At 41.7% G+C, this 16,239-nt stretch overlaps 1 protein-coding gene across 11 annotated transcripts in view; it reads left to right on the forward strand.

The window, feature by feature from the left end:
* Positions 1-16,239, forward strand: part of IQGAP2 (IQ motif containing GTPase activating protein 2) — a 123,255-nt gene that overhangs the window by 5,105 nt on the left and 101,911 nt on the right. The gene's annotated exons all lie outside the window — the stretch shown is intronic.

Genomic DNA, 16,239 nt, shown 5'->3' on the forward strand with positions numbered 1-16,239 from the left:
CTGCACCTTGGCACTTGGGCTCCCCTTCAGAAAACAGCAATGTTCCCTCCAGAGTGTTGCCAGTTGGGCTTTGAAGAGGTTTGTTGAACATATACTGCCTTATTTTCACTGCTGGGAGGAGAAGTGGGCTGCTGAGTAGCTGACACAAGGATGGGGTTGTGGTGGAGACCAACATGTTGCCCTGGCACTATTCCAATAGAGTTTTGCCAGTTGCTGTGATGCAGGACGAGTGCCCTAGCCTGTGGTGGTGAGGGACTGGTGGGGCAGGCAGTGCCTGCAGTGTGTTCTCTGGTGGCCAACAGCCCAGGTAAGGTGGCAGGAGAGGGAGGGAATGGAGTACTAAACAGATGGTTTTCCTATAAACTGCACAGTGAAACACTTAACTTCTAAATACCTTTAGAAATATGTAAGCAAATAAACAGTCATTAAGAACCTGTGCTGGTGGCTGATTTCAGTGCTGAAATTACTGTTTTGTTCAAATGAATATGCGCTAGCAAGAAATACTTATCCAGAGGGATTATGTCAATTCTTTGTTATCACTTATTGCCCAAGCTGAGGTTGTCTAGATATAAATTCTTCAGGAATCAGATTCAAGGAGCACTTCAGAGCTCTGACTCACAGCAGCTGGCAAACTGCTGCCAGCCCATAAAGACTTTCTGCCTCCAGGTGTGGTCCTGTCCTGTCTGCCAGCCAGGCTCCAAAGCTGTTAAAAACTACTGTCCTCATCTCAGATGCTTATCTTGGCCTTCGTGTATAAGGCTAAGCAGCCCGTGGCTTCTGATAAAGTGAGTGATGAAGGATGTGGTCTCTGCAGTCCTCTCTTGTGGACTCTGACCTGCTTCTTTGAAAGTGCAGTAAAAGCTTTTGTGGCATCTAGCAAGGTATTTAAAGCAACTCTTACCAGGCTTCAAAGTGCGTAGAGGAATTTGTAGTCATGCATGCTATCAATCCTCTACTGTCTGTTCCTCCTGAAATGAATAATAACCTCCTACATTTGTGCTTGATTTATAAAACTACTCTGTAAACTGATTATGTTTGTGGGATTTGATGCTCCTCTTCTGGGAGGAGAGCACAGATTAATCCAGAGGCAGCTGGAATGGGAAATTCCCAAACTCTGTACAGAAGTGTGCTTCATTAAGGCAACTGCTTTTCCACAGGGTTGTAGGGTTGAACTACAGGCCAGTAAATGTTTCACTTGTGTTTTAAGGGTGTTGTTTCAAAGATGTTTTGAGGAATCATAGCTGAGTACTGGGGTCCATCTGTGCCTAATACTCTGGCTGAAGTATTAGAAACAAGGCAAAAAAAACCCTTGAACTAATCAAAGACACAATATTTTTGAGAATAAACCCTGTGTCTAGGGTAAGCATCATTGATAAGATGTTGTTTTTAACTGGTGTTATTTGCACTGGAATCCCCTTGCCTGCTTTGCTGCAGACTGCTCCAGCTGGTGAGGTTTCAGCAGCATGAACTTGTCTTCAGCTGCTCTGTCATGCTGATGAAGACAACTTCACCTCTTGCCAGCATGCATATCCAATCTGTCAGGAAGCTAATCTCCCCTCGCAGAGCTGATTTGCACTGCTGGATTTGCAGTCACCTCTGGTCTGTGCAGGGGTGACTGGAGGTCTCACAGCTTCACTTGCTGGCCAAGGCAGGGGGACTTTCTGGCCAGGTGGGACTGTGGCAGGCAGTTTAGAGGTGTTAAAATTGCTCTGGAACCACACCCTGAAACTGTGGTTTGGAGTGTGCTTTCAGTCAACTTTACTGGTGGAAGACATGACCTTGACTACTCCTGTGGAATTATTTTTGGCTGGATTAGGTCCCCAGTCTGGTTTGCAGCATAAACCTGCAGGCAGGTCTTCCAGCATGATGGAGTTGCTTGAGTAGAGATGAGTACCAGCAGGTGCTGGTGCTGAAAAAGGAAGGAAGAATGAAGGAAGAATGGCAGACGAAGTTAAAGTTGTGCTACAGTTGCACACACAGATCTGTAAAGTGTGTGTGCAGTGGGGCAGGAAAACGTGCAAGCAGAACTCAAAGGTGGACTGGGGCACACAGGAAGGAGTGTCACGTGCATCACCCTGGTGTCCCCAGCTGCCTCTGCTGTGGTGCTGCTGACAGGCTTGTGCCGTGCCCTCCTGAAACGGCTGGGGCTGCTTTCAGCTCTCTGCTGCCCAGGGAGTTTTGAATTGCAGAAATGTTTTTGAGGTAATCTTGTCTTCAGTGCTGTAATTTCACAAATCCATGACAGTAAAGGCATGTCAGTGTTTGCCTGGCAATGCTACAGCGCTAAGAAAATTTGAAGAAACTGAGTTCTAGACTACCCAACCAAGAAAGAAAAGTAAATGCTTTTTTTGGCATGAAGTAAAAAAGATGCTTTTTCAAATCTCTTTTTTGTAGCTGATAAAATTACTTTTGACTTGAGGGGCCTCAAAACTGTGGGGATGAGATGTAACTTGTGGTATGTGCTTCTTATTTCTGTGATTTTTAGTTTTTTCAAGACCAACAGATTTACTCAAGCTACAACTGTCTGGATGGTCTTTGTTCACTGGCAAACAATTTTAAAATTTCATATCTTTTCAATAAGTGTAGCAGAATGAATATCAACATGAGTAGGTTGTAGTGTAACTGAAAAGGAACATGAAGGAGGGTAGAGCAGGGATTATGTTGAGAGAAATCTGGGGCAAAGCTTTAACCAAGGAAAAATGTCAGCTGTTTTAAAATGAAGCACACAGTGAACATGATCTTACTACATCTGAACTAAGAATTTGTTTTGAATACTGCTTTTAAGGCCACAGCAGAGCACAAATTTCTTCACTGTGATTTAGTGGATGCTGGGAGAAGAACCAGCCTTGGCTTGGCATTCAAAGCTGCATGGCAGCTGATTATTGAAGGTGGATAGACAACTGACCTTCAAGGACTGGATGTGACTGCCTGCTAATTTATATCACCTCTCACTATGGTAGTGATTTAACAAATGGGTTAGAACAATCCAGAAAATGCACAGCTTTTTCACTTGTAAAACCAGCCCCTTGTGCTCAGACTTCTATCTACACACAGAAAATGAAAAGTAAGACTACATGGTTTTGCTGAAGATTACAGAGATACAAGCTGTCCTAGAACAAAATGAATCAACTTTCTTAGTACTGTGGTTAGTAACAGGCAAAACAAGGGCTGTGTTTCCTATAACACTGAACCATAGCAATAACACTTAGTATTTCCTCTTTTTTGGGGGGGGGAGCAGGGGTGAGGGAAGAGGGGTAGGGGGAGGTTTGTTTTGTTACATTGTTGCCACACTTAAACAAAATTAAGTAGCTTCATAAATGTTTGCAGAAGTTTCTGATAAAAATAGAGGTGGATTTCTGTAATGTTCATATGTATTATTTTTCCTGAAACATGTTAGGAAGATGCTGACTGGTAGGCTACTTCTGTCCAGCTGCAAATGCTGCCCATTGACAGGCCTGGATTCCCCAAAAGGACAAAGAAATGAGCAGTTAAGAATTTTGGGCTCCTATAGCAGTAGTAGAAGTTGTCTCCAGTAGCTTCTCAGGCTCATTTCAGATGCAAATTTACATGTGATTAGGTTTTTTAATGTAATTTCCTCAAGTTATAAAGTATAGACTTTCTTGAAAATTGACCATTTGTGTGAAAACTGTTACAAATTAGGTAGAAGGTATTTTATGTGTGTTCACACTTAACAGCCTTTAGTATGGAAGCCAGGAAGAGGAGGAGTACTTACGATGAGCAAGGCTTGTTGTGACAGTGTGTCTATACAGAAATAGTTACCACACGGAATAGGAATGGTAGAAACTCACCTGGGTAAGATACTGCTGAGGAAATATATTTTTACACTGCTCCACTCCCTCTAGCAGCAGTAAATGCCTCATTTTAAGGAAGCTGTCCATGGAGTTTGAGTTGAAAACCAGGAAAAACTTGGAAGAATTGTTACAAGCTGAGCAAAAGTCTTGATTTTTGTGAAGAAGTGCTTCAAGAAAGGAAACAAAATGCAGCTATACAGAAGATTATAAAATTCTGTGCCCAGCTGTTATGTGTGGCATAAGGCCCAAATTTCTGTTTTGGGTAGAGACTTCAAAAATTGCAAACACATAACTTTGGTCTTAAGTTTATGCATGTTGCTTGTACTGCTGGTGCAATAATGGTGATTGAGTGCTAGTTATGCTTCCTTTATTTTGGTGGTCTTAATATTGCTGTTTCAAGCAAAATACTTGTTTTTGGGGTGTTTACATAATGCTTCTGATATGCTCCCGATATTTTTTTGTGCAGTTGATATTTAGCATTAACACTGTGATAATCTCATTAGAGGAAATGTGCTCAAGGTAATGAGGAGTCTGTCTTGAGGTCAGTACTTGCTCCATTAGCCCAAATATAACTTTGGGTTATAAAGTAGACATAAGCAAATAATGTGAAAAATTAAGTTATTCAAGATGCTATGGACAAAGTTTCAGGTTAGAGTAAATTTAGTAGAACAAATACTAATACTTAAAAACTTGAGTGTATGGTTTAGGTAAAAAAAAATTGTCTTTTGAGTGCAGCTGTCAAAGACTTGTCCTAGAAATGAAAGTACTTGGTTTATTGATAAGTTAGGAGCAACATCCAGCTCACTCTGTATCTGATTTTGCAATTATATATGCAATGGTGAACGTGTCATTGTCACTCAAAACAGCTTCGAGTTTCATTAAGTATGTACTGGATGTACTGACTTAAAAGGTCAAGAATTGTTCTTTTGAAATCTTGCTCAAAGGTTTGCTATTCAAGGCTCAAACACTTCGTGATTTTGTTCTCACCTATGGTTCTAACTCCTGATGATGAAGGAAAAAATAATTCATATTACTGGGTATGTATGTAAATGAGAAATATGGGTCAGAGATGTCCAGAAGCCCTGTGGATAAATGCCCTACAAGCAAGGGCTGCCTGCCTGTGCAGCGTGCTCCTGAAGTGACCTACCAGGGAGTACTGGGAGGAGGTTACCCTGGAGCCAGCAGTATCAGCTCCAGTACTTTTGCAAACACTTGCTTATTGCATAGTGAAGGCAGCCAAGCAGGTCTCAAGAGATAACTGAGGTCACTGCTGGCCTGGCACTGCCCCTGAACTGAGCACCTGCACAGGCACACTGCATTTGCCTTCTTCCTGCAAGAATTTATCATCTCACCTTGAGGCAGGAACAAAGAAGGTGCATCTCCATTCTCTGGGACTTTCTGCCTCTGAGTGGACCAGCACAGTCAAGAAAGCCCAGTTTTTGTAGAGAGATTCTAACTTGTGAGCCTGATGTTGTGCCTCCACCCTCTATTTTGTGGCTCCTGCTTGTGCTGGGTCATATCAGTTGTAGAAACAGCTACTGAATACACAGCAGTTTTGGGACTTGTTCAACAAGCAGCTCAGCTGCCTTCCCTGGGGAGCCAGGAGTGCTGGAGAGAGGACAGGAATTGCAATGGCTCTGTTCTTCTCTGCCTCTGGGTGCCCAAGGGTCCTGCTCATCACCTAAAGCTACCATGTCTATATGTAAGTGTTATGCAACATACCACATTTCTTTATGTTCTTGTGAATTTGAAGCCATTTTTGTATTCAAACTGTTCAATCTCATTGTCTGGGTTTGTAGCTGCAAACTGAATTTTCAGTTATATTGTCCCAAATGCGCAAGTTTTTTTCTCCCCACTAAGATTAAGCAAAAAAACCTCAAAAAGCAAGAAAAAACAAAACAAAACAAAAAATCCATTGTGCCTTTAAGCAGAAGAATTTTGAATTACAAACTTTGAAGATATTGTGACTGTCATAATTATATAGGAGTTAAAACGCAGGCAGGCAAAGGCAGAAGTGCTCTTGCAGTTTAATCTCATGGTATATTCACATGCCTATATTTGTACCTTGAAGGAAAAATGTGCTGCAACATTTCAGGTGTTTTCTGGAGCTCCTTTCAGAATGTGGAAAAAGTGAACAGATGGTTTATTCAGACCTTGGTAGAAGGACCCTACAAAAGATTGGCTGTGAAAGAACCAGAAGATGATGGATTGTCAAAAGAAGAATAAAGACCAGATGTCAAGGCTGAGGGCTTCTACACTGCAGACTTTCTCATGGTGATTTCCAGTTTACTCAGTGATTAAGTGGTGCTCTTTCTCTATGGCTTTTCCTAGACAGGTGTTTCAGTCCTCTGGAGTCTCATGGTTCAGATCAAGACTCCTAAAAGTCTGCAGTATGAGTTACTTAGTGACCTAGACACAGCTTTCTCCTCAGATTCTCTTTTATTCCAGGATTCTTGCCTGTCATCCTTATTTTCTGTTCCTTGAGCTACACATTACCACATTTTTTTTCAGTTGGTTACTGTACTGAGAGTTTGGTGATAGGAAGCTTTTTGGTTTCAGCTGTCCAATGATCTGAATATTGAATCCGTTTGGTAACTCTTTCCTCCCAAACTTCTTTCAGGAGGTCTGAGTTGTTCAACCCTTCCCCTCTCTTTCACTTCCCCTGTCCCTGTTCTTGTCTTCCTCTTTTCTTGCATTCAAGTGTAGCCTTCCCTAACCAGACCCTGGGTAGTAGAGGATTGCTACAAGTGTATTTACTAATCACTGTTCTGGCCTCAAGCTGTAATACAGGTGGGGTTTTTTTGCATTTTCAAGACTGAAATTTAACAAGGTATTGACTTAGCCAGAAAAGCTTTGCAGTATTTGCAGGGCATTATCTTAATTAACTACTGTTTTCAATGGCTGTCTTTTGAATTTCTACCAAGTAGATGAAGAAAACCTTTGTGTTATGCTCTTCATTTTAAGTATTTTGCCTTTGGTGAAGCATCAGTAGCTCTTGTCAAACATGCCTACCTTTCTCAGGTAGGGTCCCTCTTTGCCACAGTAAGCCTGGTGCTTTATTCTGGCCCTGTGTGTTGGCTGAGGCATCAATTAGGGTGATCTTACTGTTGCTAGGTCAGAGGTTTTGCTGTGCAAATAGCTAAGAGGCGTGGTGTGGGTAGCAATGTGTGTGAACACACAATGGACAGACAAGCCTGAATTTGGATTTCCCACTGCCACTGTAGTGAGTTCTGTCTGTGCCCTGCCCTTACTACTGATGGTCTCCAGCCCCACTTTCCTGTTCTTCCACTCCACTTCTGCAGTGTCTTTCTGCCCTGCCACCAATGTTGGTGGGTGTGGTTGTGGCCTCAGGCAGTGGTGTGATGTGATTACACACAATGAAAGTTGCCTTTGGGGTTCTGCAGAAGGCTGCATGCACAGTCACCTTTCGTGATAACTTGTTTGAGACTCTTGATTCCAACTGCTTGCATAGGGATGAATGTCTTTTGGATTAGTTGTTTTCGGTTTTGGTTTTTTTTTTGGCATCATCACAGTATTTTAGTGATCACAAATTACTTGTCCTTTTATGTAAGGGTGTGTATACTTCTGACTTATTGATTCATATGCAATTCTCTTCAGAGAAAAATTAAATATAAACTGCCTAATAGTAGAAATAAGTCTGATTGGCATTTTTAGGCAAAAGACTTGCATCTGTGTTCTGACTAAAACTAATTACAGGGCTCATACCAAGGTGCATTATAGACTCTAGCATTTTTCTGTCTTTCATAGTTACGTAGTGCATAATCTTGCCTGGCAAGATTAAACTGTCTTTCTCATTATTTTATTTACAGTCTGCTTGTGTTAAGTTGAATTGAGGTCACAGTAGGTAAAATGTAAAGAAAATACAATCCATATGGTAAAATTTGGGCTCTTTTATTTAGGATTTTTATGTATATTACTAGTAAAAAGCAAACAGGTTAAAGTAATTCCAGTGAAATGAGCAAAACAAAAGGTAAGTGTGTCAAAATACATAGAATTCAAATTACATGTTCTTTATTTAAGAGAACAGCAAATGCATAAAGGTGGTAAAGGAGCCATTGACTCTTTATTTGATTTCTTATTAACTAATCTCTGGAGAAAGAAAGCTTCTGAAAACTGCCTTGAAGGTTGGCCATGCTAATGCATTTGGATGAAGTATGTGGAGATAGTATGGCCTGTGAATGAAAGAAATAGCTTATAATTGGTGTTCACTGCCTCCTCAGTGTGGGTGCTTCCTCCAACTTGTGACTTTTTTGGGAACCTAGACTGGGGGTTTATTAGTAAATAGTGAGTGTGAGTAAAGAGTGTTAAAATAAAAAAGAGTGGAGAGCACTAAGGCCAATTGTCTAAGTTGACCTAAAAGTTTAAGGTCACAGAAAAGTGGTAGAGTTTAAATGGTGTTTTGTGAGCACCTCAATCCTGGGAAAACCTGTTGTGACTTGAATTGACCAGCTAGCGAAGCATGCAAAGATAAACAGTTACAATTTTGTTAAGCAATTACACCAAGCGTGCTGCAGACAGTGAGACCAGCAGTTAAATGTTGGTGGAAGTGGTTGAGCAACAAGCTGATACATTGCATTCCATGTTTGTAATCATAGATGGCAACACTTGCAGCTAAATTAAAATGGTTGGGTTTTCATCTGCTTCCTGCAATTCCATTATTTTATCTCCTTGTTCTTCCAAACAGACTGAACAATTATAATGAAGTCAAGATAAAATGCAATGGTTTTTTTCTGCACAGGGTTAAATTACCATACTAGGAAAGAGATGTCCATGCTCTAGTATCAAACAGTAAGATAATGTCAGAACTACTTAGCGTCTTTTAATATTTACCTCTGCTGAAGTCTCATGTGATGATACTGTGGAAGGCTGGAGGTTTAAAAGCACAGTACAGGATGTGTATACCTGTAAGCAGAAAACTGAATGTTAAACTTTCTGGCAGCACATGTAGTCACTTAATGCCAAAGTCAACTTGTGTCTGTGGTTAAATGAGACTTTTTCTAAACTTTGTGGGGATTGAAGTTATCTTGAGACATGTCTAAGGAGCCCTGCAGACTTTTGGCAGTGTCTGGCTGAAATTAAGTGGTTTTGACACTTGGGTTCAGGAGCATGGAATGTGGTTGCTGTTGCATCACTGTCCCCTTGTATGGCAGTCCCAAGGTCCATGTATTGCAATAGCACCCAGTATCTGTAAATGGATTTGGCTGGCCTTGTGGTAGCATATATGTATGACTGAAATAAGACCTTTATCAAGGAAATGGGAGGAAGAGGAGGACTTGGGAAAGTAAATACACAGGAATGAGGCTCTCTGGGAAAGCTCAGGGGAAAGACTGGTTTAGCAAACATTTTTAATTTTATATCAGGATGTCTTTTACTGGATGTCTGTGTTCAACACTCCCATGCTAATGGTGTGTGTTTGCTTTCCCTGTTTGTGCAGTGTCTGGCAGTTAGATGTAGTCCAGAACAGTGGCCCTGGAGATCCTATGTGACACACAATTTGTAAGAGTGGATAATATCTATCTGCTGGCCAGAAGATGCATTTATATTTTTGTTTGAGCATACAAGCCTGCATGCTTTAACAATGAAAAACAAAATTAGGAGAGATACAGCAATTTTTAAGGGAGAGAGTAGTTCAATGTTGGAAACATTTGAAAAGTTACATATTGAAGACTCCCCTCTTTAATTAAGTGTATTAGTCTACTCTCTCATGTCAATCTGCCCTCCAAGTTCACAGCTGTTGTAGGCTTTTTAGTGCTTGCAGTGTCTGCCTTTGTCTAGAGACCATACTTTGAGCAAATTTCAGGGAATGGACTGAATGCCCCTAGCTGGAGACACAGAAAAATGTTCAGGCCATCTGGTCTCATTGCTGTGAGACACATGCTATTTGCTTGCAATTGTACTTTTTGACAGAAGAATATAGAATGCTGTTTTCATCAGAGTCTTAATTTTTTTTCATCCAAAGATAACTTCCATCGTAACAATAGACCTGTAGGTACAAAACACCTTAATAACGGAACACCTGTAGTAGGTGTTTGGTGCTGTAAAGCCATTTTTTCTTAGTAGCCTGTTGAATTATCTCTGTTCACATTGTTATAGTTGACACACTTTCTTCTGCATATTTAATAAATCATTACGTTGGATACCTGCAAGTTGATATGGGAGTGGAGGCTCGGGGGGAACTCCATCTGCTTGTAGCTTTGAGAACTGTTTTTCTGATATCTGTACGTGTATCTTTCCCTTGTGTTTTGCAGCTTCCTGGCAGTGCCTGAGCTCCTGTCCTGTTGCAATAAGAACAGGCTGGGGAGCAGTGAGCCTGCCTTAGAACATTGCCCTCTCAACCTGCTCCATGTACAGGGCTTGGCTGGTGCAGCACATGAACTGCCAAACCAGGAGCAGCCATGGAGTTGAACTGGCCAAGGCAGGTGCTCGTGGGGTGCTAGGTATCTGAGAGTTGTAGTTCCATAAATTTTACTAGGAATAAAAGGAAGGCACAAAAGATGAATTTATTTGCCTTTTTCAAACTAGGACAAGATAGCTATATATTCTCTCATTACATAAGGTTTTAAGTCACTGTGACCATCTAAAATGCAAGTAGCTTCTTCTTGAAGCTACAGCACTGAATTGTGGTGACAAATGCCTAAGGTCCTCACACTACAGGGAGAAATAAATGGGATGCTGCCTAGAGCCTGTTATACTGGTCTCAGCTATCACTGGGACTGGCTATGGCCAGCAAACTGTCAGTCAGAAATTTTTGTGCAAGAAAGGCTCCCTGGATTTTGTTTTCATTCGAGAATGGTTCTGTTGAGCACTTTTGACTGGACGAATACTGGATAGGGGTACTGGATATAGGCAGAGCTTGGGAGAAGGGGGCAGTAAGATGTAAGGGGAGTATATACAGAATTTGCAGAACTTCTTGCCAGTGGACTGAAACACTGCCTGGCCTTGCTTACTGTGTGGCTCAGAAAGCAGACAGCTGAGACTGTGAAATGTGCTTTAGCTAATGTTTTATTCAAACACTCTCATGAAAAATTTTTATCCCAGCATTTTATATATACACCTGTATCTTTTTCTTTCCCTGTCCCTGACTTTACAAATTCTATTCTATCACCGTAAGAGGATTTTGTTCTCTCCATAGTCTGTTTTGTCTTGTTCATTGAACTTCCCTGTTGTGGTGCCAAAAGAGGAGGCCAAAAGCCTCCTTATTGCTCATGTCTTGCTTTCCATGGGAAAAAGTCTCTGGTGGCAGGAAATTGAGGGGGATTGGCCCTGGGAAATAAAAGCCTCTGTTCCTGTCTTTGCCTTCAGTGTAAGAAGTCCTTTGATATGCCTCTGGCAAATGCCTTATTAAAGGGTCTGCCTGCTAGGAGCAGCCACGTGTTGTTCTTGAACTGTTGCAGATAGTCATATGTGTGAGAGAAAATGAATGACCAGGAAGCTTTAAGTGCGGTTGTAGGTTTTGCAGGGGTTTTTTTCCAGCTTCAGTTTTTCCAAGATAAGAAAAACTCTTTGGTAAATGGCTATACCTGAATTACTTAAGGATTATGCCTTATAAATTGTTCCATAAATTTGTATTTAGAAACTGTAACAAATATTACTTTTCCTTGCATACTCTTTTGTTACATATTAAGTTTAGCACCATTTAAAGGTACAATCCCTGGATCCAAGAACTAATTTGCAAACTGTTGCAAGTTAGACCTGTGAAACATCTCTTAGTGTAAATTCAAACATAAAGTATTGTGAACAGCAGGTCAAGGGAGGTGATTATAGTGGCTCCACTCCAGCCACATAACAGCCCATCTGGAGTATGGCATCCAGCTCTGGTGCCCCAATGTAAGAAGGATGCTGCTCTTTTAAACAGGTCCAGAATAGGAGGCCACAAAAATGATCAGAAGGCTGAAATATCTGTCCTGTGAGGAAAGATTGAGACTATTGGGGTTGCTCTGACTGGAGAAAAGAAGGTTCTGGGAGTTTATTGTGGCCTACAAGAAAGATGGAGAGGCACTTTTTATAAGGGTGGTGATAAGACAAGCAGGAATAGCTTCAGACTGAAAGAGGATAGATTTAGATTTTCTTGATTTAGATTAAATCAAGAAAATTCTCTAAGGGTGGTGAACTACTGAAACAGTGATTAGATTTCCAGTAAACTCGGTATCAGTGTGAATTATCTCTGTGATCTTGGGACCTCCAAAATCCTTGTCATGGTTGTAATATGAAAATGAGCCCTGAACTGGATGATGTTTAGAGAGACGGTACTCGTTTTTAAAATGCCTGTGTAAAGTGACCACATCTCTGTGAACCTGAAGTTTTGATTCTCTTTCTGGATTCTGTTAGTAAGGTCATGGCTCCAGTGGCTTTGTGCACCTGGGCTGGTTGCTAGTTTCAGTAATAATATTGCATCTTCAGATGTGGTGGCTCTGTTTCTGAGAACTTGCTCAAATCAGAAATTTGAAATGTTATCATGCTGTCTCCTATTGCCGAGTCTGACTTAGTAAATCCTGCAGGCCCATGTTGACTGTAGGTCATGGAGTGCCTTGGGTTGAGTTCTCAGCTCTGTGGTCAGCAAGTGGCATAGCTCCAAGAATTTGCCAACAACTGGAGTGGCTATCTTGGATCAGGGCGCATCAGAAACTTTTGCAATTCACAACCAGACCCCAAACATCAATTAGTCTGAGATTTTGCCTACACGGGGCAGTTTTAGGAGAGGAGGGTCCATGTAAGTACAATGTGTCAGCTGATAGAAGATGACCAAATCTTCAATTTAGGAAACTCCTTGGTAAGCACTTACTTTTGTGCTAAATATGTAGAATATACATACGTAGGAAACTACCAGTAGAATGTTCCTTTATTTCTGTTGAATCAATTGTGGGAAGAATTGGAAAGTTGGTGTGCTGTACTGACAACCAGAATAAATCTCCCATGTGCTGCAATGTAAGTTTTAGTACTGCTCACTGTTCCATGTGTTTCAAACACACATTGTTTAGTGTTTTTTTCACTAAGAAGTGTCTGTGAGTGAACTTGGTGCCTTAGCACATGTTTTATGTCTACTGACTCTTGGCTAACAGGGTGTCAACATCTAAAATGAATTGAAATAGCTTTAAGGCTAGCATTTTTATTAGTTCTTGTCAGTTGTCCAGATGCACTCCTCTTTAAGGGAATTCCTCTGAATTTGAAGTCACGTAATTAATGGATTTAATAATAAGATATTGTTTAGATGATTTTTTTCCCCTCTGTATAGCTTTCATGTAGAGTGTGCCTTGTTCTATGGCATTTGGATCTTCTCAGCTGGAAGATCTTGTGTCAGGATCCTGCTTGGTAGAGATCCTCAGGTGAAGCCCAGCCCTGATTACTCTGCCACGTAACACCATTTATTGCAACACTCTCTTCTGTTGTGAGCTAAAAAAGTTACTGATATAGAAATATGTTTATTCTTTCATCAATCTTCCTGGTCTTCTGACTAATACTTGCTCTGTTAAGCAGAAAGACTGAGCTTTCTGTCTCCAAACCAAACTTGTTTGTGTATTGAACTTAGTGTGGCTGGCTTGATGGGCACTCTCAGGATGTTTGAAGAAAGATGTACACAGGGCTCTAGTCAAAGACTGAAGCCCTTGCCAAAATATATTATTATAGACTAGACTTTAAGAACCCAAGCCTTCAAAGTAATTGCCTCTGCAGCTCAGTCCTGAGGCCACCTGCAGGTTGTCATTTCCGTTTCTAAAGTCTGCAACCACTCTTGATGTGATAGCACAGTTGCTTTGAAGCCAGTATATGCTGGAGGGTAAGTGTATAATCAGACTTGTTGGAGGCTGGTGTCAGAAGAGACTCCTCCCAGGATTAGCACTGTAGGTGTTGGCATTCCCTGTACTCTGTATTTTCAGTGCTCAGATATCCAACCCAGAAACATTAGCTGCTTTGGCCCTGGCAGAAAAGAAGCCTGATTTCCAACTTGTGAGCTGCTGATACACCCTCCAGAAAGGAGCTAGGTTTTCCTTATCCCAGTGTGTATACAAGTAACTTGTTTTTGAATCTTGCCCTTACCTCTCATTGTTGCAGTGTTTTTAAAGCAGAACAACTATTACAATTCTGCAATGTCTGTTGGTGGCTTCATCCACTCTCTGAATCAATTTTTGCAAATAATTTAATGAGGGATTTGAGTCTGGCCAGAGCTGCTTGATCTAGGATACCTTTGTTGGGGATGGGAGGCATCTTTGGATGTGCAGACCCAGAACTAAATTGCAAAGCATTAATGTTATTCAGGTTAATTCCTAGACTGATTAAATGGGTCATGTGGTTTTCCTTCACCTATATTCAGACAAGCTGCCTTTTTTCTGATTTGCTTATGGCTGTGTTGAGTTGGAGGGCAGGAGTAAACAATTGTTTAACAAGTTACAAGGAACAGGGCATGGGAGCTGTTGTGGGGGATGAAGGCTTGGTCTGGTATTGGCTGTCCCACCCTAGCTGACAGGACCATAGCCAAGTGGGACAATCAGCTGGGCTCTTCTGACAGCACTTGTCTCCACTTAAAGCACTGATAGCTGAGAGACCTTTTGAAAAGGGGCGCTTGATAGCAGTGTTGCAAGTAATAAAATTATACATTATGTTTCAGTGTGTACATTACGTTTCAGTGTGGTGCTGGTCAGTATTTTTCCCTTGCTCTGGGAAGTCAGGAGCCCTCTGCAGCAGAGGAGCTATGTGATGGAGTCGAGAGCAGCCTGTCTGGGTGTGCTGGTGGTGGTGAGGGCAAGAACAGTATTGGAGCAGCCTCCATGGCTAGGCATAGTGTTTTGTGATCTGCGTCCCATGTTTGCCTCCAAACTAATGTTTTGGTTCATGGCAAGTGATATCCTGATTGCAGTATCTGAGAGCTCATTTTAGAGTGAGTCATGCTTATTGGAGCTACCAGACTTAAAAGAAACTCTGAGCAAGACATGTATTTATTTGATTGGTGTATGAAACATCTGGGTAATTAGGAAGAGCAATCTTAAAAGCAAAGGAAGATGAGAGATATCAACTCCCATGTGATCATTCAAACTTAAACTACAAAGCTTGAAGCAGTTACACAAGACCTTAACAAATGTACAGTAGCATCAGCCCAAAATGTGGGTGCGTAGTGTGATTTCTTTTGTGTCCTCAGTAAAAGCATGTGACATAATTTCTGTCTCTTTTTTTTTTTTTTTTTTTTGAGGTACAGGTTTCAAGGTATGCAAGTACTTGCAAAACCCAGTCCTGCTGTTTTAAAGTGCCTTTTACTTGAGTTGCCTGTATCCATTACTTAAAAGTGTTTATCCCCTACTTGAAGCAATTGTCAGGGAAAAGCTGAGAACTTGCTCGTGGCAGGCACAAGTCTGTGCTTGTGGCAGGCACAAGTCTGTGGGAATGGAACTTACAAATCACATTGCATTTCAGGAGGAGCAGGGGCTGTGTTTCTTTATGGAGGATGTGTCATGATGTTCTCAGCTAACTGGCTCGTGGGATGTCACAGAAAGCAGCTAGTCCAGCCCTGCATTTCCATCCCCTCCTTGTGCCTGCACCATGGTGCCTGCAAATATGCAGTGGCTCAGGTCAGGGAGCCAATCCTCCCAGAAAGATTTCTTTAGCAAGGGCTGCCCCTTGTTCTGGTTCACTGATGCAGCCCCTGGGCTGCCAGGTATGGCATGAGAGGTGATGTGAGCATATGACTGAAAACATGAAAGAATGTAGGACTACATTTTTCACAGAATGATCAATGTTGGAAGATCCCTTCAAGATGACCTAGTCCAAAACTCAGCTTAGTACAAATAGGGTATCATTTTGGTAACTGATGTATACTGAAGGCTGTTTACAGAAGTCTCACTGCTTCATCTAGAAGTCAGCACAACAGTATGCTCCTTCAGACTCGCTGCTAGAAACATTTGGAAGAATTGGAGACCTGCTCTCAGAGGCCCCCTCTGTACTCTATAAGTAGAGAAGGACCACTCACTGGGTAGTAGCTGTAAATAATTGGGGTGATTTGCAGCTGGAAATGTTCACAGACATCCTTAATAGGCTGGGAGAGTGTTTTTACAGGAGGTGATGAAGTTGCAGCAGTAAATAGGAGAAACCACAGATGGTTCATTTGATTACAACCGTAGTCACCTCCATCAGTGGGAGGCAGCTCAGCATGTTGCAGTCTCTCAGGTTCCTGAAGTGGCAGCCAATTCCCATGTGTGTCCTTGAGATACCTTTGCAGTGTGTTTGTTGTCTTTGTCTCTCTTGTTGAGGATCTGCTTAGCATGGGGCTGCTCCACCTGCTTCTTGCCTTGAGCTTCCTCATGAGAGTCTTTAAACTCTTCTGAGGATATGTAAGCTGAAACTCTGCTGGCTCCCAGCCTCAGCACCCCATGTTTGAGTGCTCTATCAGCCATGAGTGCTCCATCCTGCCCCCAAACCAGGC

The sequence above is a fragment of the Lonchura striata genome, chromosome Z (assembly GCF_050655825.1).
Source record: "Lonchura striata isolate lonStrDom1 chromosome Z, ASM5065582v1, whole genome shotgun sequence".
Taxonomy (NCBI): domain Eukaryota; kingdom Metazoa; phylum Chordata; class Aves; order Passeriformes; family Estrildidae; genus Lonchura; species Lonchura striata.